Source organism: Thermobia domestica, chromosome 6 (genome assembly GCF_964235325.1).
Source record: "Thermobia domestica chromosome 6, izTheDome1.hap1.1, whole genome shotgun sequence".
Taxonomy (NCBI): Eukaryota; Metazoa; Arthropoda; class Insecta; order Zygentoma; family Lepismatidae; genus Thermobia; species Thermobia domestica.
Window position 1 is genome coordinate 43,608,631 of NC_137459.1, and position 27,983 is coordinate 43,636,613.

General features: G+C 40.2%; 1 protein-coding gene across 1 annotated transcript in view; it reads right to left on the reverse strand.

The window, feature by feature from the left end:
• The window catches only part of LOC145687967 (uncharacterized), a 1,078,260-nt gene that overhangs the window by 35,494 nt on the left and 1,014,783 nt on the right, over window positions 1–27,983 (reverse strand). The gene's annotated exons all lie outside the window — the stretch shown is intronic.

Below are 27,983 nucleotides of genomic sequence, written 5' to 3' on the forward strand. Positions count from 1 at the left end.
GTCATGGAACTTGACTCGACTCGTCCGTCGGAGCAGGAAGTGTTAACAGTTCCGTCTTGTTCTTCGTCTGAAGTGCAAGACAATAATGTCCCGTCTTCAGCTGAACATACTGTTACTTCTGTGCAAGCTGATTTTTCTTCACAACAAAAAAGAAGGAAAGTTACTCGAACGTCTACACGAAAGAAAGAACAGTGTGCCCTTGATGTTACACGAGGGATAGACCAAGCTGAGCCACGCGAATTACGATCACAACATCGGGCAATATCTGATTCAGATTTGCCCTGAGGCGTGGTGTGTTTACTCTTCGCTATTGACCTTCACACCTGCTTTCCAGGGCTTCGTCCACATTGTATGTTATGATGTATTTGGCAGTGATAGTGTTTGTGTTCGTACAGTTAAGTTCACTCGGTTTGTTTTCTATTCGTCTCAAAATGCGTCACTTTACTAGTGTTCATGGGAAAGAATCCCTTTCACCTTTGTAAGTACTTTTTTTTCTTTTTGTTATAGTTTTCTTTTTGAGTGATTTTCTAATGTTAACAGTAAATTCATTTAAGTTAATATCACTCAATATTCATAGAATCAGTTCCGATCATAATAAGGCCCTTCTAAAACAGTTCATCGAAAGCCGCCGACCAGACGTTTGTTTTCTACAGGAAATAAGTTCTCTGTTTACATCTTTGGATTTTCTTACCAATTATCAAGTTATTATTAACCGCGACCAAGAGACTGGGGTTGCGATTTTGGTGTGAGTAGTTATGATCGTGTTGTGTTAGCCCCTGAAGGAAGGGCTATACGTTGTTATATTCAGAACATTTGTTTTATAGCATTATATGGTCATTCTGGCTTTACACGTGCAAAAGAGAGGAATGAGTTTTATGCAACTACCATTCCTTCTTTACTTCCTCCGGGAATTCCTCATTGTATAATTGCCGGAGATTTCAATGCCATTGTTGATCCCCGAGATTCTCTGACGCCTACCACGCCTTGTCCTACTCTATCAGAGCTTATTCGTGTCCTAAAGTTAAAAGACGCTTTAGTTGTGTCAAACTCTAAGCATGTATTCACTCACTGCACTACTACGACGAAGAGTAGAATCGACCGAGCTTACATTTCAGAGAGTTTATGCACTGCGGTGATACAACAAAATACAATTCCAGTGGCGCTGTCCGATCATGCCGCGATTGAAGTAGCCTTTAAAATGCCTTTCTTGCTACCACCGGCCCGGGGCCCTTCCTATTGGAAGATTAATAATGACATCATGTCTCGCCCGCAGGTTGTAGAGGAATTCTCGCGTCGCTCACCTTATTGGTGCAGCATGCAGCGGTACTACCCCTCTGTTATTTCCTGGTGGAATTTATATTGTAAACCTAAATTACGCAGTTTTTTTCAATGGCAAGGGCGGGTCGCGAGGGAAGACGACCACCATTTACATGAATTTTTATATCAAGCTCTCTGTGACTTTTGGAATGCTCCGCCTTCGCTGGAGAACCTGGCTTGTATTAACGGTATCAAACACCGATTGAAAACTATTTACTCCCACACGTCGATTAGTGCGTATTTGTCGGAAGACTTTTATCATCGCTTTCCGGAGGAGACTATAACTATTTATCATGTTGATTGGATTTTGCGACAACGGCGTTCCACCGCCATTCATTCTCTCATTCTGGGAGATGGCACTACTACAACTAATTGTTCGCAGATTTTACAAGAATTCACGCGCTACTATACAGACTTTGCACGTGCGCGTCCCATAGACTACTCATATGCCCCGGAGTTTTTGTCCACGTTATCTCACCATCTCACGGATGACGAGTGTCAGACATTGATCAATCCCATTACTGCGGAAGAAATTTTCGCAGTCCTCAGGCGGGCAAAGGGCCGTAGTGCCCCCGGAGAAGACGGATTAAATATCCAGTTTTATAAACAGTATTGGTCTCACCTCAGTCCCTCTCTTACCGCTTTATTCAATGCTTGGTTACGAGGCGAAGCAGTGGGTCGTAATACCGCTATCTTAGTCCTCATTTCGAAATCCCGCGCAGCGCATTATGTTCAGGACTATCGACCTATTTCTTTATTGCCCGTCGATCTTAAGTTGTTCACTAAAGTGCTTACAGCCCGACTTCGACCAATCATCCGTCACTGCATTAGTCCTTATCAGGCAGCACTCCATGCTACGCGTAACCTTTCCTATACTCTTCGCTCTTTGCGCGATATTTTTGCTTATTTTCATTTTCGGCAGGTGCCTGCGGGCGCATTAGCTGTAGATTTAGAAAAAGCGTACGACAGTTTAGATCACAGTTTTTTGTTGCAGGTGCTGGAAGCCTGGAGGTTTCCTTTAGCCTTCCGCACAGTCATTAACAATTTATATACCACGGCCAATTTCCGTATACAGATTAACGGACACCTGTCCCCTCTTATTCCGCTGAAACGTGGATTAAGGCAAGGATGTTCTTTGTCAACGATACTTTTTGCACTCGCATTAGATCCTTTACTTCGACAGTTGGCCACCCTGCACCCCCCTGGACCCTCCCGTTTCTTGAGTCAAAATATATTCGGGTATGCGGATGACGTCACTACACTGGCGTGGATCCTGTTCGTATGGCGCGGGTTTTTGCAGTGTTGCAACGTTTTGCACTTTGTTCCGGATTACAGTATAATGTACAGAAAACTAACCTATTACAGTTCAATGGTTGTCATTTACCTGCTAACGAGCCTGGGGTGCCGTGTGTACCCCACGTCACTTCCTTGAAGATCTTAGGTATCCCGTTTACGTCACAACCTACTCCCCTTTTCAAGGAGATTTGGTCCCCGTTGTTGTTACAAATTCGCCAGCTTTTGTTTTCTCAGCGTTTCCGTCGCCTTCATTTAATTCATCGTATTCACTTTACCAATATTTACATTGCACCTAAGCTGTGGTATCGGGCTCGAATTTTCCCCTTACCGGAATTGTTCGCTAAGCGGTTTGACTCCTTATTCCTATGGAATATATGGCGTGGCTTCTATTTTCGTATCCCACGTGCAGGACTCTATCTTCCCCGTTCACAGGGAGAGCTGGGTCTAGTACATCTCAGATTGAAATGTCAAACTCTGTTTATGCTCGATTTCTATGCTGCAGTTGCTATTAACGAATCCTTCACACAGCAATGGATACGATGTTTTTGGCCTAGTTATGAATTACCTGTGAGCCCCCCGTTTATTAACTTTGCTGATTGTTGTCCGGCGTACATTACTTCACTAATACGTTATTGGACATACAGTGGTGTGGTTCTCTGCCCTACGGGATCAATTCTCGCACTTTATATAACTTCCTTCTCTCGTTGACTAACGATCAGATTATTCTCCGAATTCCTCACCGATATCCTCAGACTACGTGGTCACTGGTATGGGCTAATATCTCTGCCCCGGTATTACCTTCATACCTACAGGTTGAATGGTATCAAGTGGTGCATCAGTTGGTGCCTACGCGCGCTCGTTTATTTGAGCTGAAACGTGTTCCTGACCCACTGTGTTCTCGATGCGCCAAAGAAGATACACTATCCCACCGGTTCGATCAGTGTGTGGGTGCTCCAGCTATCTGGAACTGTCTCACGTCCTTCTTAGGACGAATTTGTCGTCGACCTCCACACCAGTTCACAGTATCCTATGTTTTGTTTCCGGATTTTCGTTATTTTCCACAGACCAAACACCACGCTGTGCTTTTTCTACTGGCGTGTACAATTGTGTATATCCATCGCCATGTACCTTTGCTGGATGCTCGCACCTACTTGGATTTTTTAAAATGTACTCGCCGAAAGCTCTTTTCCCCCGAGTTGGACAGGCAGTATTTTAGTAGGTTTTTAGAAGTGGTGTTGCAGTAATCTCCTTCCTTCTCGTAAAAAAAAAAAAAAAAAAACGCTACAACTCATGATGTAGGTTTATCTTTTCGTTTTTATTTATTTTTTTTTATTTTTTCGCGATTATTGTTATACTTTACAATTTCCTTTTCTTGTATGTAAGACATATTGTATTGTATTGTATTATATTGTATTCCTAGGAGTCAGTCTGGTTCTTGTACACATTCTGTATAAAGACAAGCACATGAACAATAAAACTAGTGGCCAAGTCGGAAGAGCACGCGGATAGTAATGCAAAGGTAGGTGGTTCGCCCCTACCCTGAGGCACGTTTTTTTTTTTTTTTTTACTTTTTTAAGTGTTTTTTAGACTCTTCTTGATGTAACAAATTACGCATATAGGCGATTTAATATGTTTCGGGGGAGTAATTTTGTTGTTCATTGGCGTTACGTGACGTCTCTGCCACTGGTGAGCTTCTGCTGGTATAATTTTTAAAACGGAAGTGAGGCCACCGTGCATCGTCGCTGCGGGGCTGCCAATTTTTGGCGAGATATCTCTAGTTTTACATCGGTATCCTCAGACACCCACGGCATGGGGCTGTTTGTAACAGCAAAAGACCAGTCAGAAGGAACACTTATAAAATTGCACTAAATCAAGTATTATAAAAAGTTGTGAAATCATGTCACGAATAGAAGTTGGCTCCGTGGGAACTCTGTATAATAGCTCGAATTGGTAATTGTTTTTCATCGACAGGCGACCAAATCAGAAATGCTTCAGTGCCTTGGGGATTTCCAATGAACTGAAATGAAATCTTTAAGTTTTACGTCCCATTGTTATGCCAGCTAGGCCAAAGGAGACGGTGATGAAAGAAATGAATGAGATGGTGAAATGAAGAAAGTGGGAGAAAACGGGAGAACTCCGAGGAAAACCACATATTCGGGGTTTGTCCTTCACAAAGCTCAATTGGCGCGAGCTGGAATCCCAGAGGGGAACGCTCTACCACTGAACGACCGCGGCCCATTCAATGAGCTGAAATGGACAGAATAGTCAAGGCTTTAACTACTTAATTTGCATGTAAAGGTTTATGTAAAGTAAAAGATAATATTTAACAATGCAATATAATATTTTCCAAACAGTTAATCTATTTTTGATTCTGAGAAAAAAAAATATCTGAGAACAGAAAAATTCTCAAATCTTTGTTTTCCTTTAAAAAAATCTACATAGCTAAAGGAAAAGCTAGCAATAGAAAGAAATGAAATAAAAGATAAAAAGAATAACAAGTTATACTACGTAGAACTTCTTTTGCAAAGAGGACAAAATGAGTCGAAGATTGTGTTGAAGCCAGGATGAAGCTATTTTGCATAATGAGTTTCAGCAGTTTGCTGGAAGTAACTAGAATCAAGAAGAAACTTCAAGAAAATGTGTTGTAAACGTTATTTTTCATCTTTCCGTTTTTTGAAGTAACGCAAACTGTTTGCAACATACAGTATTTTAAAGAAACAAGGAAACAGAAAAGATAAATACTAAAACACAAGAATTACCATATGCAATTTAGTTTGAATTTATAAAATGATAAGTTGATAGAAGTTAAACATGGGCTAATCTATTATTACGTTTCGTAAATGACGTGAATTCAATATCTGTTTTCTTCACCGAGGTTGTATATGAGGTACAGACCTACATGAAATTTATTGTAGCACCCTAATTAGATATGCTTCCAAGAAGAATCAAGACGGAGTCTTCGGCACCAAACATATCATCTTAGCTGCGAGAAGTACAGATGGTGATCAGAACAATGGAAACACCTGTAGTTGGCAACACGTCAGATATATGGGTTGGCAGTGGTGTCGTAGCGCCCGCAGCACCGGACCGCTAGTGGTGGTGTGTTAGGTTGGTCTCCATACTACGTCAGGCGCAGTGGAACAGCAGTGTCCAGTGGCTGCAGCAGACGGAGGAAGTGTAAAATGGGAGACCTCTCAGATTTTCAAAGAGTTCAAATTGTTGGTGCGCGGTTAGGTGGAGTGAGTGTGACGGCAGTGGCTACTGTGTTAGGTGTGTCGCGTGGGACAGTGTCGAAGATGATGACGGCCTACACAACACACGGGAAAACCACATCGGGGAAACGGAACAGTGGGAGGAAGAAAATCATGAGTGACAGGTCACGCCGGGTATTAAAGCGCATTGTCACGCAGAACGTCGTGCCACTGCAGAGCAAGTGACGGAGGAACTCAATCAGTACCTCCCCCACCCTGTTTCGGCAATCACAGTCCGCCGCGAATTACATGACATGAACTTACGGGGTCGTGTTGCACGGGCCAAACCGCTAATCAGGGACCATAACGCTTTCGCACGCCGCAGATGGTGCCACGACCATGCAACTTAGACTGGAAACGTGTGATATGGTCGGAGGAGTCATCCTTCACCCTATTCCCAACCGCGGGCCGTGTTTATGTGTGGAAAGCTCCCAAAGAAGCTTATGATCTGCAGTGTCTCCGCCCAACTGTCAAACATGTCGGCGGCTCGGTAATGCTGTAGGACGCCATATCATGGTTTTCATTGGGTCCTGTGGTCACACTTAGCGGACGAATCACTGCCAACGATTATGTCGCCATTTTAGGAGACCACTTGCATCCTATGGTCTGCATGTTGTTCCCGGACAATGGCGCCATCTTCCAGGATGATAATGCAACCATTCACACAGCTGGCGTTGTAGCAGCGTGGTTTGAGGAACATCGGGATGAAGTTCAACAACCCTCTGGCCCGCCCAATCCCCAGAACTCAACATAATTTAACATCTGTGGTCCGTCTTGGAAACACGACTCCGGCGACGATTTCCACCTCCATCCTCTCTCACAGAACTGGCGATCCCCTGCACGAGGAATGGTGTAAAATTCCACTTGCTATCATTCACGACCTCTATGCTTCTATCCCACGTCGCATCAAGGCTGTTCTGAAGGTGAAAGGTGGCCCGACACCATATTAATCTGGTAAGTTGCAATTTCGTTCAGGTGTTTCCATTTTTCTGATCACCATCTGTATAGTGGCTTAGAGAAGCAACGCTTACCTATGATAGGAAGGACCTGGATTTGCTCTCAGAGAATGTGCATGTAACTTCTGCTTTATTCCACCCCATAGGGCTGTTATTAGCTGCTAAAGATGCCGGAGTACTCTGGACGTGCATGCCATATGAACACCAGATATTCATTTTCTATGGCTTTAAAGCACGGATACAGATATACCCATGATTATGATGATTATGGGGTCTAAAGCTAGACTTGAACGGCTTCGAGAGTGTTACTATCCCCAGTGACCCTGGAACCTATGGATTCGACACTAATATCAGTCATTTCGGACACATTAGTTTCACGCACTCCAGTGACAATGAGGTTAATATTCTTACATCGTTTGAGAATACTTACACAGAAGTGTTCAATGCTGAAAATCTGAAACGATGCAAAGTTTGATTGAAATCTGAGAATTAGAAAATGAAATTTGTAACTTGCGTGGTGCAAACAAGATTTCCATATAGTATCCCCTGGAAAGGATTTTTTTTTTTTTTCAAATTGTTCACATCACTACAATTGCAAATTTTATATTCCGATTTTTGAATTTCAATAGAACTGAATTGTTTCAGTTCTCTATTCTGTTTTTTTTTCATATCAATGACCGAACTAAGTAAATAATGTAAGATATGGTTCTATTTTCCATATTGCTTATTGTTGGAGGGTTTATCTTTCCCGAATTTACTCTGATACCTGTCGAAAAAAAGGATGGTATTGATCTACTTGGTGTCCTGAAACAAAGCAGCACAAAATTACATATTATATATATATATATATATATATATATATATATATATATATATATATATATATATGGAAATCTCCAAGAGACACCAGAAGGTTTCAAATTGACTATGTTATGATTCAGGACAGATATCAAAAGACCTTCTGAGGACTAACATTTTATCTACAAACTTGTGTTCGGAGAAGTAGATATTGAACTGGAAAATGTATGCAGAAGAAAAGTAGGCAAAAGTATGTTGAATATTGAACAGTTGAAAAAGAAGGAGCTAATAAACCTTTACCTTGAACAATTCGTAGAAAAGTATTCAAATCAGGAACAGATAGTTGCAGGTGGTAACAGAGAGTGGAAGCACATTAAACTTTATACAGCAAGCTGCAGAAGAAGTAGTAGGTTACCGCGGATACAAAACGAATAAGAAACCAGTAGTTCCGAAATAGATAATGCAGCAAATTAGATAAAGGAGATTAGAAATGGAAAGGCAATCAGGATAAATAATAATCAATCGAATTTAGTAAGAATATGATGTAGAATGGCAAGAAATAATTGTTCCGACTGTGCAATGAAATATATGAAAGAGGAGAGTGACCAAACGATTTCCTGAAGATGATCACGATTATGGATAAGACATCAAACCCAGAGAGCTGTGAAAATTATAGAATTATTAGTCTCACACCGCATGCAGCAAAAATGTTGCTACGAATACTGAATAGAAGCTTGTGTGGAAAAACACATGAAAAGTTGAAGGATTAATAGTTCGGGTTTAGGAGAGGTAAACGTACAAGAGATGAAGCTGGATTATTAAAGGTAATAATTGAAAGGTTTGTGGAAAAAGGTAGAGATGTATGTTGTATTTATTAATACAGAAAAGGTTTTCGACCGCGTGAATTGGGAATTTTTGTGGAGAGTTCTAAAGAAAGTTGGTTTGAAGTGAATAAAATCGAAGACTCACAAGAAATATATATATATATATATATATATATATATGAACCAACAAGCAAGTGTTAGAATGTTAGAATAGGGAAGGAAAATACAGTGGTGACTGGTGCAATTGGAAGGGGAGTTCAGCAGGGATGCTGTCTTTCGCCAACATTACTTAATATCTATCTAGAAGATAGTGAAAAGAGAATACATGATCAATATTACATTTCGGTAGGAGGTAGAATGATAGATGTATACGGTTTGCAGATGATATGGTACGGAATCAGAAAAGAAAATCCAGATGATGCTCGAAGACTTGTGGGAGGACTGTGAGGAATATGGGATGAAAATACATGTTAGAAAGACAAAACTCATGATGATTGGAACGAAAAGATCGGTGTCAAATATAGATTAGTATAGGGGAAGGAAATAGAACAGATGACTATTTTTTGATATCTATGTAGTATCCTTAGAGACGATATGAAGTACGAGTGTGAAATAAAAACAAGAATATAAGTGGCGAAATAAGCCTTTAGGAGGAAGAGAAGTCTATTTTGTTACATCTTGAATAAAGAATTGAGAAAAAGACCGATAAGATGGTACGTGTAAAGTGCTGTCGTGTGTATGACAGTGGACACTACGCAAAACAACTAGAAGCTTTCAGCATGTGGGTGTGGAGAGGAATGACAAGAATAAGCTGGGTTGAGCGGAAAACGAGTGAGAGGGTGTTAGAAATGGTAGGGGAGTAAAAAAAAAACAATTTTAGATATTATTAAGAAGAGGAAGAGAAACTGTTTGGAACATTGACTAAGAAGGAATTGTATCATAAGGGACGTGCTAGAGGGTACAGTGGCACGAAAGAGAGAGAGAGGGGGTGAAGGAGGATACAATTAATGGACAATAACGAAACAGAAAAAATCGTACATGAAGACGAGGAGATTAGCTGAAGAACTTGGTGCATCGAAGCTTCTCAGTGGTTATGATTATGTATTGCAAAATCAACTTTACGAGTACTAGCTTATTTCTGAACGATTTCTGATTCTTGTAACATAAAAAATAGCTTAAGCGATTATTTATTTTACTTACTACTATTTCTCAGAAATAAGGTTTACCAAAACTACCATCAACTTGCAGTTTGGTGCTTTAATCTTGAGTGGGTCTGTAGAAATCAATCTGATATGTGATACAAACATTGTCTCTTAAAGCAACTATCGATTCTCAATATTAGCTTTAAAAAAAATGCATTAACAGGCAAAGTTCAGTTGAACTGAACCTGATCTATTTGCCCTGGAAATAACTGTTGCTTTCGTTGATATATAGAAAAGTGTCAAACTATCATTCAATAAGCACATGACTTTAATATCCATCTTTCTTTAAAAACTATTCTCACTACAACTGCTAGCTCAAAACATTCAACTCAATAATAATAATAATAATAATAATAATAATAATAATAATAATAATAATAATAATAATAATAATAAATTACTTTCTGACATGTTGCTGTTGCTTTCAGAACATTAATCAATAAGATATTTATCTTTTATGCTTTTGTTTCTTGGCAGTCCGTTTTCTTTTTAAGTGTGGGTAATTACAAATCGAAAAGAAGAAAAAAAGCTATGGTAGGTTGTTCTTTTTTTTAGGTATTCAGACAAAAGGCGAAAACAGCTTCATTGGCGATGCTTTAGGCGCATTTCCAATTTCCTTTCTCACCATTGGCAGAAGATCAATCAGCATTCTTCACTTTTCAAATTTGTCTGCAGATTTATTCCAGATAGTTAACCCTTCTGCTATTTCTTGTTGACCTGAAGCGTTCACATCGATTGCCGATAGGAGTTGCGAACGGAACGCTCTGCCGTGGAAAAGCGTTAAGGTTTTAAGGAGGAGTAAATGCAAAGTTTGCAGTTGGAATATCGGAAAAGTAAGAACCAGTCTAGAAAACTTCTGAATAAACAATAAGTGAAAGAACTTTCCACATGTGTTCCATTGTTTGCGCGAGAAAAGGACAACATAAACGTGAGTGGAAGTAAGGTGTAAGGTAGTAAAAATTCACCAATGTTGATTCTGAAAGGCAAATGTTTGTATGCGTTCGATTCTTCTTTCTAGGTGGATAAAAGTTTCTTGCAGTTTTCTTGACACTTGGGTCTTTTATATCACGAGGTTCTGCAATTTTTAGAGAGTGCTCTGTTTTTGAAGTTTATACTCCGAATTTCAGAGTCAGTTGTGTTGCCATGTTTCTCCTAGCTGCCAATATAAACACAGCAGAAATGAAAACTTTCATCTACCTTTAAGAAAAAAAAAACTTTGTTGGAAACAATAAACAAAATATAGAACACGCAATCAAGGATAACAGTGGCTTAGTGGCTGAGTTGAGTTGATTTTAAGTTCAGCATCTCTTTCAGCGGCGAGGCTATATTAGACGGCACCTACTGATTAACATGTAATCCGAACCACAAGAACTCCCGTCGGGAATCGAACCCGGATTTTCCACGCCAAAGTCGCTTAGCCATGAAGAGCTAGTGACTTAGTGGTACAAAGTTTAGTGCAAGGCGGATTTCTAGCGCAAGGGATCCCTCCTTCGGTCCTTGGCCGTGTAAGTTTATTCTTGACAAAATCGTATCCATAGGTTTCTCTGATGTTCTATAGTTTCTCCAAGCATTATCACTTATTTTTTTTCCTTCATAACGATTCATTTCTATTTATAATTTCTCTCCTTTCTGCATAATTACGTAAAACTAAATACGTCATTTCATTTCACGAACCCTTTGTGCGTGAAATACTGGTTTGATTCTAGATGAAATTGAGATTACACATCAAACTATTGATCCAGGTTTGTTATAAAGCAGGCTATGAAGAAAACATAACAGTAATAATAAAATTCCAAGCAATTAAGCAGCGTGCAAAATGTAGATGTTTACAAAATCAGTATGATTACTTCTTGCAAATTATAAGTTTATGTTACAAGAATCAGCTACTTTCAATAAGGAGCGTATGATTAACATATGACTTTATTTTCTCTGAAGTTTGTCAAAGTTTTTCCTTACATGTAGGGAGAGATAGAATGTCTCATTTGAAAGGTGAATTTGTTTTGACGAAAAATTTTATTCGTGATTTGGGATAGTCTATATATAAAAATATTTTTTCTAACTGTCATATCAAAGCATATGTTGCATGTGTTGCTAGATTAGTTGTCGCCCCGCGTGACGTAGTCACTAAAACTCTCGATTTTGGTGCGAGTGGCCCCGGGTTCGATCCCCGATGGGAATCTAGGTCGAAAAAAGTGTAACAACTTTATCAGACCAGCCATCTTGAGTGAGGTTTTTCTGGATTTACCTCATTCACACCAGGCAAATGCCGGGATGGTACCCATCATAATGATCCTAAGTCGCTTCCTTCTTTCCTCATTCTTTTCTTCCTCTGGTATTCCCCAGGCAGTGTAAGCGTCGAGGGATATCATCTTTTATGGGTGACGGGCTAAATCGTCTTAGATGCCGACAGCCCAAAAATCAAATTTCTAGTCCTAGATTATTGGTTACATTTTCAAAGTGTGATTTAGCCTAGCTCTGAAAAGAAAGTTTCAATAGCCCAATATATACTCAGTTTAAGGTTCCTCGATGATGCACCAAAGCTAAGGGAGACGATGATGATATGTTGTGTGATAAATGTTGAGTGAAGAAAATGGTAGAAACTGACACAACTCAGAGAAAACCTAACCACTCGATATTTGTCGACCACAAAGTTCGTTGGCGCGCGCTGGGATTGAAAATGGGACTCCACGCACTAGAGGTGACCCCAAAAATATTTAGGTATTATTTCAATGGGAAAGCTACGATAAAACGTGAGAAAAAGTTAACAGCAGCAGCAACAACAATTACTATTATTATTATTATTATTATTATTATTATTATTATTATTATTATTATTATTACTAACAATAATAATAATAATCCGGCGTCGGGAAGTAGCGCTCCAATCGCCCAGTTCTTCGGAACTGCAGTCAGCCACTGGTCCTCCAGGTTAGGGTTGGGTAGGGCTGATCACCCTGCCTGTAAAACTCATCGATCGCTAGTAGCAACGTATGCCTCGGATAAAGCCGGCTGGATTTTTGGATTTCGTACCACTGCTCTGTCCTGGATATGACTCTAGACAGTTTGGATGACGCTCGGACATGCGATCATGAGACGGCGGAGTGAAACGTGTGCGCACCCAGCGGGATCGGATGGAATGATGCCCTGAAAGGGAACGCTGGGAGTCTGCAACACAGGGATCTCAATGGAACATGGATCTCTCCACTAACACGGTGGGAAGTGGGTCTTCTCAAGAGTACCCATCAGTCGGCGGTGCAAGTGGCCCTGGCCCCTCGTCAAACTTGACTTGGGGTGACGGCTTAGCTTGCTGACAAGGGTCATGCAGGTAGGACCTGCCAGCCTCGCTGGTCGCTATGGAACTCAGACGGGGAAGTGGAGAAGATTTTGGACTTAATTCGATTATTGCTTTTCATCACCCTGCTTCGAGCGCAGCTCCTGACCAAAGCAAAGTAGATGAGAAAAAAAACATTCCTCGTTATCTGATAATTAAAGATAAAAGTGCAGAGACAGCTGGTTCTTTAGCAAAGCTCTCGCCGTTTGTTTTGTATCACCAACTCTGTCACGTTGCCACGGGTTCATTCCCGGATGGCCATATTAAAAAAAATACGTAATGGCACTTTACTGTCCATACCATCAGTGACAAACAGTCGCGGCTGCTGCTGCAATGTGAGTTCATCGGCACCGTTACTGTCTTGGTTGAAGCCCATAAACAGCTCACTGCCAGCAAGGATGTGATTACCTGCCGCGACTTTCAGGATGTACCTGTTGATGAAATCTGTGCAGAGCTCCGCGGCTCCCATGTTACAGGAGTCCAACGGATCCACGTGAAGAAGAATGGCAACTAGAGGCGACAAATTCATATATTGTCACGTTCGACCTGCCCACCTTACCTCCTGCTTTGAAGGTTCGCTATCTCCAGTTGAAGGTCAGACCGTACATTCCTTTGCCGCTCCGCTGCTTCAACTGACAACGATTTGGCCATTCTCTGCCTTCTTGTAATGAGACGGTCACTTGTGGGAACTGTGGTGGCCCTCCACATGGCCCTGCTCCTTGCACGATGGATCCGAAATGTGTCAACTGTACTGGTGACCATCCTGCTTGGTCCGGAGATTGTCCCAAGTTTAGGGAGGGGAAAGTGATCAAGGATTTTATCGTGATCGAGAAGATCTCTGCAGCGGATGCCCCCTGTCAAGCTGCGCCGAAGTCACCTTTTAGTAACAGTTTATCTTCCTTGCTGAAATCTATGAAATCTGTGGGAACTCAGACGACAGATGCATCCACGCAGACCGGCTCTGTTTCAGCTTTTGCTGGCTGTTGCACTTGTGGTGCTATCTCAACGTCTCTTGCGACTCTATCGACTGCTGCTGCCTCTACTGTTTCTGCGCCTGGGTCGCCCGACAGGGCTAAAGCCTCGCAGTCCTCTAGTAAAGCTACTTCTTCTCGCTCTTTCCGAGACCAGTTTCTTAAGTCCTCTACTCCTGGCACACCTAGCAAGCCTCTGAAGAAAGAGCGAAAGAAAAAGGTAGTGACCCCAACTTCTCAGTCAGCATCCTCTGATCACACTGGCAAGTCTAAGTCATCCCGTAAGCCCTCTTTGAGCCGTCCCGACGCAAAGAAGATTAAGCAAAACCACGCAGTCCCTCTGCGAGTGGTGTCTTGTCTATGGAGGAGGTGGAGGATGACGACTTAGATGCATTTCAAGTTGTGTTTGGTCGTAATGGGAAGATGGATCGAAACTGTTTGTTGTAGATTCCGCTCAAAATATGGCTTTACTCCAGTGGAATCTCAACGGGTATTCCTCTCACAATGATGAACTTCGTCGGCTCCTGTCAATGTCGTATCCCGTGCTCCTGTGTCTCCAAGAGACTCACTTGACGCCTACCGCCACCTGTTTAGTCTCTGGATACACACTATATTGTCACGCCAAGATCACAGATGGTCATGAGGCCGGCGAAGTAACTATTGGAGTGTCCGACTGCTACCAATCCTCTATGCTGCATGTTACGAGTCCTCTTTAGATTGTTGGTGTCCGTATCTTTCTGCACCATCCTATCACCATCTGCTGTGGTTACATCCCCCGCACTGATGCCTTCACTGCAGCCGATCTGGAACACGTCTTTCATCAGCTTCCAGCCCCTATGTTCTTTGTGGGTGATTTCAACTCTTAGCATATCGTATGGGGATCTAGTCTGACATCCAGATCTGGGCGTGTACATCCAGATCTCTTTGGCAGCGATCATCTTCCACTGGTACTTACTGGACTTCAGCTTCCTCCGGCTGGACAGTCGTCTAGATTCAATCTGCGCCTAGCTGACTGGGCATGGTTCTCTGACAGCTTTGACTTCACCACAGACCTGCACTTGTCTGTCGAGGAACAGTGTGCGGCTTTTCAGCGGAGTATCTTCTTGGAAGCCGATGCGGCTATTCCCGTTCACCATGGCCTTCGTCGCAAGCGCGTCGTTTCCTGGTGGTCTGCAGAGATTGGCCAGGCTATCCGTGCCCGTCGACGAGACTTGCGTTCTTTTCGTTTTGTTCATAGTTATGCTAAGTTGGAGCAGTTTCGCCGCCTCCGTGCCCGAGCTAAGTATGTCATCAAACAGGCCAAACGACGCAGCTGGCGCGTGTGTGTGTCTTCACTGTCTACAAGAGCTCAGTCTCCGAAGTATGGTTTAAGGTTCGTTGTCTACAAGGGCATTCTCCTTCAAATGAGATTCCTGCTTTGGTTCTCAATGGACCCCTGGTCACCGACCAAGGTCTTATAATGTCTGAATTGGGTCAACATTTTGCTGATGTTTCCAGTTCTGCGCATTAACCAGCGGCCTTCCTGTCCATCAAGCATCATGATGAGTGTACGTTTCTTGTCTACCGCTCTGCTAACAACGAGAGTAACAATACCCCGTTTACATCTGCGGAGTTATCTGCTGTTCTACGCTCCACGAAGGACACTGCACCATGTCCGGATCATATACCTTATGCCATGCTTCGGCATATCCCGCCTGAAAGTCACCGCCATCTTCTAGATCTCTTCAATCTACTCTGGCTGGAGGACAGTTTTCCTGCTGCTTGGCGTGAGGCTTACATTATCCCGATACTAAAACCTGGCAAGCGGGCTACGTCTTCTGCACACTACCGACTCGTCGTCCTTACCAGCTGTCTTTGTAAAGTTCTGCAGAAGGTGATCAAAAACCGTCTCGTTTGGATCCTTGAGCAAATGGCTTTCTTTCCAACTTCAAGTATGGCTTATGGCGCTATCGCTCCACGGCAGATCACTTTTCTCACCTGGAGACTGCGATCCAGGACTCTTTTCACCACCCTGAACATCTTGTGTCCATCCTTTTTGATTTGGAGAAGACTTATGACACTACTTGGCGCTATGGAATCCTGCGCCAACTGTATACTTGGAGCCTCCGTGGCCATTTGGCTGCTTTTCTCCAGAACTTTTTTCGTTCCTTCGGAGTGAAGATTGGATCAACCCTTTCTGCGCCATTTCGACAGAAAAATAAAGTTCTGCAAGGCAGTGTGCTCAGTGTAACGTTGTTTCCTGTGGCTGTGAACAGTGTGCCGCACGAAATTACACCTTTCATTCGTGGTTTGCTCTACGTGGATGACTTCACAATCTACTGTCGGTCTCATGATCTTCGCACCATTGCACGCCAGTTACAACTGGCGCTCAGCCGCTTGCATCAGTGGTCCCTTCGCTCTGGCTTCAAGTTCTCCTCTGCCAAGACCAACTGTGTGCACTTCTGTCGCCTCCGCAAGTGTGCTTTTCATCTAGAACTTTCCTTGGGACCCGATCGCCTCCAGTATGTTGAGTATATTCGTTTCTTGGGCCTCCAGTTTGATCGCCGTCTTACTTGGAATCAGCATGTTCGCGCCTTGAAGTATAGCTGTCTCCGCTCCATGAACTTGTTGCGCCTACTTTCTCATACCATCTGGGGTGCTGACCGTGCTGTGCTGCTTCGAATTTACAGAAGTCTCATTCGATCGAAGCTTGACTACGGCTCTATGGCTTATAGTTCTGCTCGTCGCAACGTACTACGCCATCTGGACACCGTCCATCATCTGGGTCTGCGAATTGCCACTGGGGCATTTGGTACGAGCCCAATCCTTAGCCTGTATATCGAGGCTCACGAGCTGTCTCTGTTGCACCGTCGTCAAGTCCAGCAGCTAAGATATCTACTTCATCTGAAAGCCATTCCTGATTATCCCTTTGGCTTTATGTTGGAAGCTGGTCCTCGCCTTCAACGTTATCAGGCACAGCCTACAGCCTTTTGAAATCCGTGCCTTGAAACTTCTGGCAGATCTTGCTATCGAGCTACCTCCACTTGCTGTTTTGGATTTCCTACACTTCCACCCTAGCAATTGCTTCAACCGGCGATCAACTTCTCTTTGGCACAGTTTAAGAAGGCAACTATCAGTGACCAGGAATATCGCCAGGAATTTCTCTCTCTCATGGCCTCCTATGCGGGCTACCGCTTCATCTTCACCGATGGCTCCAAGCAGGATGACTGTTGGCTGCGCTTTCGTTCTGGACGCCCACTCTTTGCGAGTTCAAATTCGTCCCTTCTGCACCGTTTTCACCGCAGAATTGGTAGCCATTTTGGAAGCTCTTCAGCATGTTCGTCGCCGCTAGATTCGTGCTATTGTAATCTGCTCCGATTCCAGCAGTGTCCTTTTATAGCCTTGCCGATGTCACGTCTCCGCATCCACTTGTCCAGCAAGTACTACTTCAGTGCCATGGCCTCCTTGCTGAGGCTAAGATCTTCGGTTTTACTGGGTGCCAGGCCATGTTGACATCCCTGGAAATGAGCTGGCTGACACTGCTGCGAAGGAGGCTGCTCTTCATGGTCGTCGTTGGCTCCTCCCTGTTCCCAGCACTGATGTTCGTCACGCCATTTCTCATCTTCTGCTTCAGCGCTGGCAGTCATCATGGGATCAGAAGATCAGCAACGAACTCCATGCTGTGAAGCCCCGTCTTGGAGACTGGTCGTCTAGCTCCCGCCCTTCACGATTGGAAGAGAGGACTTTGGCTCGTCTTCGGATTGGTCATAGTCATTTGACACACGGACACGATCTGCAAGGAGTGCCTCCTCTTGACTGTCGCCTCTGTGGTCAGCGGATGACTATTCGTCATCTTCTTGTGGACGGCGTGCCTCGTGCGCCTGTGCGTGTTCAGTTTGGAATGCCCGCTGTCCTCCGAACTCTGCTCAGTGATTATCCTGACATCGTCTTGAAGGTGTTACGATTTCTGCGACATCAGCAAGTTTTATCAGCCATTTGACTTTTCTGTGTGCTTCTGTGACTGTGCAGTGTTTTGTTCTGTGGGTGTACCGCTTTTAACATTTCTTGCATTATTTATTATTTTATCTTGTGCTTTTATTTTTCTGCACTCAGTCTGGTGCCCTGGGTGACTGTTTTAGTGTGTTCCTTATGACATTCTCTTCTACGGACTGTACGGTATTTAGCTGTGTGTGTTTGCGAATCTTCGCGTCTACTGTGTGTCCTCTTACCTAGTGATGGGTGCTGAAAAACATCAGTCGTTAGCGCACCCATTCCAACCTTTTCGATTCAATTCAATAATAATAATAGCATGAACTTTTTTTATAATGGGATAGCAATTACATTTACTAAGCTTGAGAAGTAGAATGCAGCTTGCGAAAATAACATTACCGTTAAAAATTCATCACAATGCTGCTAATTTTTTTCTCGGCTAGCTAATGTTTCTTTTACCAAATAATTAAGTGTAAATTTAAATAAATTACTATGAAAATTTTGAATATATTTTTGATATTGTACACTAGTCGTCGCAAACAAGTTGATATTTTGTTGTTTTTTGTTTAATATAAAATGATTAATGGTAAACAGTTTGTCATTCTCTGCTTCCATCACGATGTCCTATTCGCACTACATGTAATAAAAGTTATGTAGCAAAATCTAATCTTACATGTTGCTCATATGCAGACTTCCTGTTGAATTAACAGATTACTTACGAAATGGAAACTTCTCTACTTCCGATAAATGTAGTGGAATATGCCAGGCATGTAAGGTGGTTTAGAATTTGGTGGTTTAGAAGACACCAAATGGTTATTGGATTTCTGCTACAAGACAAAGTCTTCCGTCTAAATTGGTTCCTAGATTATGCGCATAATAATTTCGAAACAAACACAAGGCTTTTCGTTTGTATTTGTAACTGTATTTATATTTCTATTTTCTATTCGTTTCTGAATTTGGATCACCCTAGATAAGTAACTTTCACATAATAATAATAATAATAATAATAATAATAATAATAATAATAATAATAATAATAATAATAATAATAATAATAATAATAATAACGTATAATGCATCTTCCTTAGTTGTTTTATTCCCTACTATTATTATTTTTGTTTCAACATTTTGTCCTATAAGCTAATGGTGATTAATGCAAGATATTGCCGGGAAGAGACCAGTAACCACTTACGGAAAATAAATTAAAAATCATTTGCATCATAAATCATATTTAGAGCGCACGATGGCTCAATAGTAGAACGCTCACCCCTGGTGCGTGGTATCCCTGCTTCGATCCCGACCAAGTAAGTTGTTGATGGACAACATCGTGCTCGTGGGTTTTCTTGCGGTTTCCCGTTTTCTCCCACATTTCATTCCACCAGTTATTCTATCACACTTTACTTGCCTTAATCATTCGTCACCCTTAGCTTAAAGGGCATAATCGTGGGACGTTAAACTGAAAGATTTGATTTCATAAATCATTTAATAACGCGTTGAAATTTCAGTCAGTAATACTGGAATGGAGCTACATCTTTTTAACGTCTAGTCTCTGTCGTGGCTAAATGATTATTAGTGCGCGTCACTCGAATTGGCGTGTGGCATCAGCCATTAAGCCTGTAGTGCGCTGTTACTAAAACTTCAGGGAGGAGTATAATCATTCACAATTGTCCACAAATGCGAACAAAATCTGTCATGAATGATTAGATTTCGCCCTGAAAGTTTAGTAACAGCACACTGCGGGCTTATTGGCTAATGTCACTCGCCAATTTGGGTGACGCGGAGTAGAGGAGACCGGGGCTGGTTGGCGAACTTTTTCATTCTTTATTTTTTATGAGCAGATGGTGCACTGTATTGCAATGTAATGGATGTGTACGGACATACCAATATTTCCTCAAATAAATTTAATTTTTGTTTTTGTTTTGTTGCTTACAGTTTTCGAGAAACAAATTTTTCTTTCTTTTAAAATGGAGTATGCCAAAAAGCCCCCAAGTAAGGGGCTGGTTGGCTGATATTGTGGGGCTAGTTGGCATACTTTTTAAATATAGCAAAAGACAAAAAAATGGATTTATTAGAAGCAAATGCTATTTTTCTAAATTCTATTATATATATTGCAATGAAGTAGGCTTTGAAATGACCTTTATTCACAACATTTAAAAGAATCAGCAATTTGAAATATGAAAACTTCTTTATTTCATTCTAGCTTGGTTGTCATGACATTGAAAGCTACTAGATTATCAAACCACATCAGTTTTAATATGATTTAGTGTAGGTTAATTCTTCATATTATTTCAAAATGTAATTAAAATAAATGAACTATCAAGAAATGTAGTTTATTTCCCGCTGTCCGCAAAGTAGCTAGAAAAACTAAGATATGTTTTACCTGAGTTATCGAGAAATGCAGTTTATTTCCTACTTTACACAAATAAAGAAAAAGCAATAGCTAGGCCTCTATTTTTGTAACAAAAGAGCACATACAAAATATTCTTGATCCTGAGAATTTGGCCTATTCAGAAAGTTGAGAGTCCGGCATACAGTCGGGTTATCTCGATTTCTAAATTTTGACATTAATCCAATATGTTTATGCTATTCTATAACATTGAAGTAAAAGATTGGTAGAACTGTAAACAACACAACAATAAAACAAACAATGTAACAATAAAAGTAAAATGAAATAAAATTCCACGCGGGGTTGTTTGACACACTTGCCAACCAACTTCAAATGCTATACGCCAACTAACCCCAAGCCCATGTTGTGCAACAAAGTCGTAATTACTCAGCAATTGTTTGGCATTTATGTTTTATTGTTTGAATATCCATCAAAACAAAGTTCAGATCTAACTAATGCTGTATTACTTACCTCTGCACTCCAAGTAATGACGATTCTGTGATGATGTAACGGAGAACTGGAAAAAAATACTTCAAACTGGCAAAAACATTCTTTATCTAATAGATGCCATAAACCGCAAGTTACAAATTCCATATGAAGGTGGCAGCTGCCTCCACAGGTCGCTCTTTTATGACAGCAGCAACAGCTTATTATGTTAATTAATGAAGGAGTTATATGCAGTTCGTCAACCAGCCCCTGCTGCCAACCAGCCCCGATCTCCCCTATAGTGTGGTTATCTTTCAAGCAGAAAATACAAGTAAAAATGAACCAGCGTGGAGTTGGATCTCAATATCATATAACTAAGTTCCATAATTAGACCTTAAACTACAAAATAACTCGAACAATTCTTGATAGTTTCAAAAATACGAGATGTGTTCAAAAAACATAGAACTTTTGGTTGGCAAAAATGCATTTTTTTTATTTGCAAATCTGAAACACTAAGCCTCTTCAAAGTGGTCTCCTTGGTAATGCACACATTACTTCCAGCGCTCCCGTCATTGTTGGAAATACTTTCGGAACGTAGTTTTTGGAATGCTGAGCAACCGTGCCGTCGCATTCCACATGATGTCTTCTCTTGACTTAAATCGGGTCCGTTTCAGTGTCATTTTCAGCAACAAAAATAACTAAAAGTCACATGAAACAACATCGGGTGAGTAGGGAGCCTGATGACACACAGAAACGTTGTGTTTGGCGATGAAAGCCTGGATCAAATTTTGCGGACACTCTCGTCATACCCAAATTCTCGTTCAAAATTGAATGTACCGATTCGACTGAATGGTTTCCGCTTGAGTATCGCCAAGCTTTTGGGAAAATTTGATGCAATATCGGTGATCAAGTTATTCTGTAATTTTGTAAATTACTCATTGTAGCTTTGGAAAATTCAAGATTACTAATAAAACTCCAACTGACTAAAGCAGTATATATATTTTAAAATTATATATTTGTGTTACAGTTTCGGCTATATAACATAACCTTCCTCAGACACATTATGAGAGAAATATCCAATCTTGACAGCTTATATACAATCTGGATGCAAGACACGCCCACTTTCTCTTTAGAAAACAAACTTTTAATTGGCTCTATAAAGTCAATGTTTAATTACTGTAAACGTAAGTTTTTAATTGGCTCAAAAAGTAAATTTTTAATTACTGTAGTCACTTTCTCTTTTTGCGCACCTGTTACGAAACTCTCAATTAGGTGTTTGCCACTTACACTTTCTATTCGCCACCGCCTATCTGCCGCTCTCCGTAGCACACCTGCTCCAACAGCTCGTGTTGATCCCCCTAACTCCCTCCTTCTATTTTGTATATCAGCTTTTCCTATAATTCATACTGTACAAATCTATTAGACCAATTCATCTACTTCTCCTTCCCGTATTTTTTTTAATCCACTGGTCTTCTTTCCACTTTTTATCACACTCCTTTTCTCCCTTTCTAATCCTTTTATTCCTTCTCAATCTATCTCATGTCCTGTTTCTTTAATGTGTTTATATACTGCGTTGTTCTCTCTTTTTAGTCTAGCATCATCCTTATGTTGTTTTATCCTTTGTTCTAGTATCTTTCCTGTTTCCTCTATGTACTTCATATCACACGCTTTACAATTAACCTGGTACACTACTCCTTCCTCTTCTGATCTTATCTCCTTTCCTTTCTTCTTTCTTTTCTCTCTCACTAAGTCTATTTTCCTTTTTGTATGTTTTAATCCCTTCCTTCCTCAACAGGTTCTTCAGTATCTCCGTTTTCTCCCCTAAACTTTCAATATCAAACCATCCTTTTCCTTCTTTCTCTGTTTCTTCCTCTTTTCTTTCTCTCTTTTTTTCTTCTAAATCTTCTCTTCTGTATCCGTTTCCCTTGGCACAGTATTTCTATGTCTTCTTTCCTTCTTTCTTCGTTGCTATCTATCATTTCTATTCTCTTTTTCATGTTATGTATAAAATTCTTCTTAGTTCCCCTGTCTAAGTCACTCCTCTTGTGGCAGTGTATCCCGGCATCGCACTCTTTCCTGTACCATCTCGTTTCGAATTTTCCTCCTATTTTCTCTATAGTCATGTCCATGGAGATAGAAAAAGAGAGGAAAATCAACTTCATAATATCAAATAAAGTACGCAAAAATTATGGTGACAGAAATCTGTTATTTTGTCCAAGGATCGAACACATAATGTGATTATTAGCGATAATTAGAGCTGGCTTGCTTCGTCGAAGATTAATTTAGCTGCAACTGATCGGTATTCAGCACTTCCAGTAAAAGTGGAATTCAATTAGTATTTATGTCAAGTATACGTCCTGTTTCCGCTCTACCATTTAAATCAATTGCACACTGGAAGGTCGCTGAAATTAGTAATTTATTTCAAACATGTTTTCGTTAATACCCTTTTAATGGTATTCTGGAAACGCTAATGAAATCAACCAAACAGCTTATTCACTATCTGTTTATCTCGAACGTACCTTACTCGTTTTAGACTCTTTATGTACATAAAATTAACGATTTGTAAATAAGTACCTTCCCTAGACGGGCAGGTTGTTTGATAACTTTCTTTTCTTCTTCCTTTTTCCTTAATCTGAAGGTTACATAATTAAAATTAGTTTAACAGATTGTTAATAAAATTATTTCTCTCTTCAATGAAACTTAATTTACAAACAAAGATTGCCTCTCTCTCTCTCTCTCTCTCTCATACACATACAAACACACACACACACACACACACACACACACATATATATATATATATATATATATATATATATATATATATATACGTAAATAACTAGATAGAAAGAACTGAATGATATGAGCAACAATGGTTTCGAGGAATTTTATTGAGATAAGAAATATTAAGCGTCCAAACGATCAGTCTGTCGAACGTAAATTTCATGACAAAGGATAATACGCCGCCAGGTTCTGTGCGACATGTTGGGAAGCATTGCAGATGTATCTTGAGTGGAAGCTTGTTCAACAGCTTCTGTCAGTTCGGCAGTGGTATCGTAACATATTTGTGCAACGACGTCATTTATGAACCCCCATAGCGCATTATCGCAGGTGGTGAGATCTGAGCTTCGCTGTGGCAGATCCTGACTACGACTACCAATCCTACGCCCAGGAAAGCCTTACGTAAGATACTCATGTATGGCGCGGAGGGTATAATGTTTAGGCACCCCATCATGCTGAAACCAACATCTCTCTTTGATTCCGTGCTCCTCCAAGAGAGGAACAAACCATTTTTGCAATATGTCCAAGTATCAAGAGGTAACGGGACTTCGTGGCCACCTTGTATATATGGTGAAAAGTAGAAATAGGGATGCGCACGATACAAGATTTGTGGCTGTCTCGACTCGAAAATGTGCCGCAAAAGTAATGTCTCGTCTCGAAAAATTTATATTTCTCTATTGGAAGAGCCTGTCTCTACTCGAATTTTGTCAGGAAAAATCTGTCTCGGCTCGTCTCGTGCACATCCCTAAGTAGAAAGTTCTTTCTAATCTTTTCTTTCTAAGAATGTTATTACCAAAAGCCACTGAAGTGATTATTGAAAGTATACAAAAATGAATTCCTTTTAACTTACTAAACTTAAATTCTATACTTGTAATATTGTTTAACAGAAAAGAAATGTATAACGAAGAGAGATCACTTAACTGATAAAGGTAATTGAGATGGACAAAATATGTGCAAATCATCATGTGTATTTTTTCGAGCAAATCGAAAATAAACGACTTCTTTTGATAACCTAACATTTGGCCTAAGATAGCAACACCCATTAAGATAAAACTGATGTCATCATCAAGTTTGTCGTTGTGGCAAAACACAACAATACAAAGCCCAAACTGAATGAGATATGAATTGTTGTGTTTATCTACAGCAACGTTTCTCAACCTTGTTCAACTTGCGGCACACTACGAGTGTAAGTTGAATTCTCGCGGCACACTCATAGATATATTATTATTATTTTATTCGTAAATATAAAATACCGTGGTATTTTTTCTGTGATTGCTAATATTCTCACAGGGAAGAAAGCTCAATTGCTGGTTTTCTTCCCGTGGTAAATCATTATGCCTATTTTTCATTCTAATTCAGCGTTTCCCAACCGGCACCAAGAATCATCAATAAGGAATTCGACACTTTCACTTTCTTCTGACAGAAAGAATAGAAGATGTTCTTTAAGTGCATAAAATCTTGACAATACACGACTACGAGACAACCACCTCGATTTCGTCGCGGCACACCAGTGTGCCACGGCACACTGGTTGGGAAACGCTGATCTATAGTGTTGTTACAAATCTATATAAATAAAAAATTAAAGTGACTATGTTTGTGATTTAATAACTCTTGAACAACTGATCTCGATCAAATTTTCAACATAGATAAGGTTCTAGCCTGAGATGGTTATTGTTGGAGACCGGATATTTAGGCATTAAAAACCTGAAAAAATAGGCAGGCAAACATGAACTTATTTTAAAAAAAAGGCAGTAAAATTGACACTAAAATGCAACTCAAAATAATGAAAATAAGTACTCAATACCAAAAAAAAAAAAAAAAAACTAAAATCATAGATAAGGTTCAAAGAATATAGAAATATACTTGATGTTAATATATTATTTTACTGTGTATGTAAAATTGAAGCTTGACATGCAGTCCATGTGTATTTGATAAATACATTCTCCACAACACATTATTACCACACATAACAGTCCAAACTTTATACAGTTCTCAGCAATCCAAATATTTACATCACTTTATCATTACACATAGCAGTCCAAAGTTTTACGACATTTTGTCACTACAAACAACGGAAGAGGCAGTATCTATTCTTGAAACATTAAATTAAATATTTTCCTCAATAAAGTCTTATTTTGAAGAAAATGCATAGAATAGGCAACATTAGGTACTAAAGCAATTATTTAGGCAAGAATGGGCGAAATAGGTAAAATAAAACTGGCTTAAATTGAAACTATAGCCCCCATATAAACTTTAGGGATGCGCACGAGACAAGATTTGTGACTGTCTCGTCTCGAAAATGTGCTGTCTGTCTCTAATGCGCGGTGCGCCTTCCTCCTCAATACCTTTCTAGCTCTTACAGCAGAGACCAGTTTTGGTTTTACAGTCGTATCAGTCAGTTTTATGATGCGTATTTTGAAGGTCTAGTCGTAATTTTTACGAAAGATTTGTAACCATGTTAGTTTTTTTTTTTTTTCACAAATTTTGACAAATCTACTTTCTTGTTTTTAACATTAAATGAGTGTTTCTGGACTACAAACAGTGGAAAGATTTGTGTCATAGTATTGTAACTATTTCTTGTCTTCGTTGGTAGAGAAACTATGGGTGACAGTGAGGAAGAACATGAAAATAATCAAATAGGAAGGTTGTTGGATGAGATATTTTCTGATGAAGACTGTAGTGGTACTGCTAATGAAGCGCATTCCCATCACTAACCCTATGACAAATCCGCCACAAGGAACAAGGAAAACTTGCTTTTACTGACCGCCAATGGAAAGGAGAATGACAACACACTTGTGTATAAGCAGTAGAGGAAGGTTGTTTGTGCTGAAAATAAAGCTCTGTGTTGCGTGGTGAGTGACGAGGAAAAATGAAAAAGCTTGGAATGACAACTTTCAAGTTTGCACCTAATTACTTTTTTTTAAGTTTAATATACAAAAAGCTACGTTTTTCAGTTGCTTTGGTTCTTTTACTTTAGTTATCTATTATTGTAATATCTGTAAAAAAAAAATTACCCACATAAATGTAATTATTTCTTCATGACTTCATACTTGGAATTCAAGTATTCTGCTAGCAAGTTATATACATAAATTTTATATGCACTTATTCAATAAAGTACTCGAAGGCATCCAATATTATTGTCGATATAATTCTATAAACAAGCCCATTTTTAGACTTAAAAAGTAATAATATAGACAGATATAATAAAAATAGAGTCGTAAAATTTACGAATGGTTTGTAACCACGTAGACACAAATTAAGGTTTGTAATCCAGGGTTAAAGGTTCATAGCTCCAAACCTATGGGACCTACCGTAGGCGGGTCAACAATTCACTTAGGAACTAACATGTGCGCTATCCAGAAATATATGTTTCAGAATCCTAAGGTACTCATGCAACATTTTTATATAGGCAGTTTGACTACGGGCATATAATTTGAAGTACTCACCAACTAACTCTGTAAAAATTGTTGTGGAAGTACCACAGGATTTTGAAACATGGATATTTGGATGGATCCCATATTAGTTCCTCAAGTCTTGACCCGACTGTGGTAGGACCCATAGCATTCGAGCTATAGACCTTAAACCTTAATACTTTCATGTTTTCTGCAGCCTATAGCTCCGAAAGGAAATATTTGAAATGAAATGAAATCTTTAAGTTTTACGTCCCACGGTTATGCCGGTTAGGCTAAAGGAGACGGTGATGATGAGTAATGAATGAAATTGTGGAATGAAGAAAGTGGGAGGAAACGGGAGTACCCCGAAAACCCACGCACACGGTGTTGGTCCAACACAAAGTTCACTTGACCGGGTCTGGGATCAAACCGGGACCCAAAGAACCAGAGGTGAACGTTCTGCCATTGTGCCACTTCGGCAATTGCAAAAGGAAACATTTGTCCACCCATGTTGGTCTATACTTTTCGTCTTATCTTGGTGTCAGGAATCATTTCCCAAAGGTTGCTGGTGTTGTGGTACCCTATTTATGACATATATTTTGATATATTGAGAAAATAATATATATAATTTATCTCTTCCCTTCTTAGAAACAGAATTTTCTGAAACGCAGAGACATGTTTCCATTTATGTGTAATAAGGAGTTTATATACAAACTTTAATCTTAATAGCATGAGGGGTTCTGAAATACTCTGCCATTGTTATATATTTCAAATTCCCACTCATTCATAGAATGCGCAATCTAATGACACTGACATGATAATATCACTTCTCGAGCCGAGGTGCAAATATAGTCAACAATTCTTTTCAAATGGTTCAGCGGTTTTTTTTTCGTAATGATGTAACAAACAATGTCTATTAATTTATATTGTAATATCCTATGTGATGTTGTAAACAAACAATTCCACGCATCAGTGTTTACAAACACCACCACGTGGTTCGGCAAGAGGATCTCCCACCAGATGGATCTATAATCACATGCAGACGACGGCTTCTGGCCCCTCCCAAGGAGCAGAAGACGACAT